General features: G+C 36.1%; 1 pseudogene; it reads right to left on the bottom strand.

Annotated features, from left to right (window-relative positions):
* Positions 1–1,000: 1,000 nt before the first annotated feature.
* LOC119271901 overlaps positions 1,001–4,738 on the bottom strand; it is an 8,241-nt pseudogene continuing 4,503 nt past the window's right edge.

The raw sequence follows: 4,738 nt of genomic DNA, 5'->3' as shown, positions 1-4,738 counted from the left end.
AAAACTTGTTAAGATGATTTTTTCCATCTAAACTACACATGGGATCTAGTATCCAATCTCTTGTCGAGACGAAACCAACAATGAAGACAAAATGCAAATCATATATGTGGTTTGAGGGTTAACACATTTTCAAGTTTAAAAATCAACATTTATTGTTGTTGTTACATGTAATATGCATGCCTGCATGTCGTCGCGTAAACACTCCTATCATGTGAATGTCCCGCATTATTAACATCACAGTTCTATTCCTTGGGGTGCTCCTATACATAACCGACTAGGATAATAATACACAATCATGGTTGGCTCCGGCATATATTCCTATCAGGTTCACGTGCAAAAGTGGTTATATAATAAAATAATTTAAAATTTTAGTTTCACTTATGGTTTGCAGCTAACCCTACAAACCAAATTCAGAAGAGTTTCATTGCAAATTGGTCATCACCAAATCTCACATGGACATTACATTAAATTTACCCAGGTCTCACATTCAGGTCACATTCACTCCAAGACAAATATCACAACACACGACGACCACCATATAATAACTTTAAATTTCAACATGTCAAGGTCTGAAATATGCCCGTATTTTTTTGGAATATGACAGTTCTTCTGGTTGCAAATGAGAATATGACGATATTTGAACATATGTGACAATTTTCTCATGTGCATCATGGGAAAAACATTTATTTTATATAGATAACACAGATGGAGCAGGCTCATGCATCTAAACACATGACTCACTGGGGAAAGTAAGGTTTGAATTTGCATAAGAAAACTAAGAAAAAATATGTGGAAGAATTAAACAGCCAATAGTTGCGTACTACTCCCTCTGTTCCTAAATATTTGTGTTTTTAGGGATTTCAAATGGACTACCATATACGAATGTATATAGACATATTTTAGAGTGTAGATTCGTTCATTTTGCTTCGTATGTAGTCATTTGTTGAAATCTCTAGAAAGACAAATATTTAGGAACGGAGAAAGTATAATGGTCTTAAGGCTAGATGGGCTTGAGGAATAGGCTCTCGACAGTCTCCTGAAGATGTGTACTTGTTGTGTACACGTCGTTCCTATTATCATAGAACAATGACGAGCTGCGTGCTAAATCAATAATTGGTTGCAAGGCTGGGAGAAGCGCATGATTTTCAAAGCGAGCTTTGTTCAAAATCTTCCATTCCTCTTCTATTAGTTCATCGATCCTTGCAATGGCCACCTTGTCTGTGACTCCATGCTCATGGATGTAACACTCCACGGAGCTTGCTGCATCACCCTTGCACTTCCGACGCTGTATACGGCATTGTTAATATACATAAAGCGACATGAAGTGTTTACATATTATTATTATAATTAATCTTCAAATAATATATAAATTTATACCTTAAATGCAGCAATGTCGTTCATGAAACGTACAATTTTTCCACCTGCTATAACAACGTCGGGTACGCCAGCTGCCCAATCGAGTGACTGCTTCATTATTTTTCTATCCACGCCTGCCATCACACTCAACGATAGTGTTGGTCCGCCTACCGTTAGGCTAGTCAAATTTACTTGATCTTCAAATTTTGGCCAGTGATTATTGTGTGACCTTTCGGCTTCTTGTAGATAACCGCTGACGTGATTTTGAAACTGTATTCATGGGTGCATGCAAAAGATAAGCGAAATAACTTAATCAAAAGGGCTAAAGCATAATCATGAATATATTTTCTTAATTTCAAATTTTCTAACATAGAAAGGGCATGTATGTATTACCGCTTTTCTAAGGTAGGAAACATTGTAGTCGACGTTGGCTGGCACTTCATCCTCAATATTCTTAAATGTTATCAGCAACTCCATATACAACCTCTTGAGGTACTCTGGCAGAATATCAACGGCACTTTCATCCCATCTATAGGACCAATTGTGTGTGGCACAAAAGAAAATAGTGAGACACTTCTATTAGCTTGTTTGTGCTCATAATTGTTTCTAGATGAAGACCTACTGATGGCAGATCCAGATAAAAGATCAACATCTCACTACAAGATTCTATCTCACGATTTACAAAATAAGGAAATTAGGGTTGATGGAAGAATATGCGCAAGAATCTGGCTTCATATGAGCTAACCAGAACTTTATTCTCTCTGTCGTATAACGGCTAGAGAACGCGTGAGTCAACCTGATTTGTACTGAACCCTAGATGCATATATAAAGGAGTTGTAGGCTAAGGCATAAAAGGAATATGCAAATCACAATCCAACTCACTCAGAAGCAACTATGAGCAATTTGGAAGATTGGTTCAAAGTACTCTAGATCGCCAACCATGCCGAGAACTAGAGATCGATGGGATCTTGACCCACTAGTTTATAAGTTCCTTTAGCCACCAAATACTCGTGTAATATATTTTGAGATAGTGAGAAACCGACAGCGAGGGGAGTAGGATTATTACCCACCACGGGGGCCTGAACTTGGGAAATTTTTTTGCCTTGGTCTTAACCATTGTTGCGAGATATTTTGATGTGATCCTTGTGTTGCCCCACCTCCATGGCATGACCTCCCAACTATGTGCAATGGCAAACCAATCGCACATGGTTCAAAAAATACACATTTGTGCAACTGCATAGCTACATTTTGTCTTAGCGGGTATGTGGGTGATGTTGTAACGATACCACATGGTTGAAGGTAACAACCCATAACATCCTTCCCTTAATGATGCATCAAATACTAGCCAACTTCAGATACCTAGAGTACTACCTACTTTCAATGATAGCTTCTCATCTCCACATATGTGTGTCCTCAGAACCGACACATCCAGGTTACCAGTTAGTGGTAGTGGATGACCGCGAGGAGCTCAGTGACCTCATGCTTGCTATAGTTGTGCGACATAGACATATCTATGACGGGTGGTCCTTGACAGAGAAGAAATGTGTCTTCCATCCTCTAGCAACGAACCCTTGTACGTTGACGATGTAGTTGTTCCCCACCTCCCAAAAAATGCCACTTCACCTTGACTCTATGGTGGCAGCTCCTTCATCTACTAGAAACATTGTTAGATCCATGCTAACAATGGTGTATCTGTGGCGGATGTATCTTGAACTCGTCTAATTAACGACAATGGCGGGGTGTTGGCCCTACTGAGGTGACACCAGTCATCATTGTTGCTATTTTTTATTGCTAAATTCCATATTGCATACATTTCTAAATTTAGGTCATGTGCTTATAATGTTGCATTGGAGACAAATCAGTTCCCTGTGTAGTGCATTAGACCATCTCATCAGTCAATTTTCACCATGTGTGATTTCCTTTTACATTATCTCCTACTAACTCCTAGAGGCATATAAGGTATATCCTATTCTTTGCGGTGTGTCATCTTGGAACCCTTCATATCAAATATTTGTTCATGTCTTATCCAAGATATTGTATCTATACACAATCTAGCACATCCAATTTAATTTTTTTAGTCATTATGACTGACATAATTTCAATAAAAGTTGGTTCACTATACTAAATAATTGGCCCATGCATAAATATTTGAGCTTGCAAATGGCTAATAGGAAACAACTATTAGTGTTTCATAGGTAAAGATAAATCTGATTAGTAAGAAATATAATGTCCACCACTCCACCTTTGTATGGCTTCATGTAACTTCCGACAATCATCTATGGTAGCATGAATATCATATGTGTCATCCACAGTCGTAATAAGTACAATCATCATTGCGATAATACGTCTTGGTAGTTTGAAACCTCTCTGATAATATACCACATAGGCCCAAGTGTAGCTCTCCACCACGCGACAACGAATATAACTTAGTCCAATATTTCAAGAAAATTTGTTCCACCACCTACACATTAGAATAATTAGATTTATTTCAATAATACATTTGATTGATTTAGAAAACATTGGCCCTTCTCCATGTCAGAAAAAATGGATCACACCATAAATATCAGGGGTTCCATGAGATCATGAACATAATTAGGAATAAATATATAAAAACATGCTATGTAGGATATCACTTTTAAATTCTACACATAGAAAGTATTCCATGAAAACAACAAATAAAAGTGTAAATTATATCTAAGTTAGGTTCAACATAGCTAGGAATATTTCTCTCTTAGACCACATCAAGTAAAATAGGATGAACAATAGGCATGCACTAGATCGTTATCCATAAGTACCCAAATCTATGGTAATGTGTAGGAAATTACTAGGCCATCAATATTGCCACAAAAATGATAGTAGGAGATAATTTTATCCAACTTAAACTTTTCATTAGTCTTTTGAGCTGTTGATGTAGGTTTTTTGGATGGCTAGTATCAGAAGTATGCTACAAGCTCATTCTCATATGAGTAAGGATAGCATGTTGAAAGCACATTTGGCTAGCTTACATAAACTGTAAAACATGGAGAAATACCACCTTGAATGTTGTTGGCCCGAAAGAAAAACTATAAATTATTGTACCTTTTGTACTACTTCAATCTAAGAAAGTAAAAATATATGATTTTCAAATAAGGAAATAACATGTATTTTTTAATGAAATCACAAGAAAATATACAAGATTATATTAGAGGTAAATAAATTTCAAGATAATAATTAAAATTTAGGGCCCATTAAATATGTGAAATTGTGAAATCGTATAAAAAATAGATGGCTCAACTTTGATGTGTAATAATCAACAAATCTTTTGTTGGTAATGATTTACACTATGTATGATTTACATTATTATTATTATTATTATTATTATTATTATTATTATTATTATTAT

The sequence above is a fragment of the Triticum dicoccoides genome, chromosome 3A (genome assembly GCF_002162155.2).
Source record: "Triticum dicoccoides isolate Atlit2015 ecotype Zavitan chromosome 3A, WEW_v2.0, whole genome shotgun sequence".
NCBI classification, from domain to species: domain Eukaryota; kingdom Viridiplantae; phylum Streptophyta; class Magnoliopsida; order Poales; family Poaceae; genus Triticum; species Triticum dicoccoides.
This window is presented reverse-complemented; position numbering and strand designations above follow the sequence as displayed.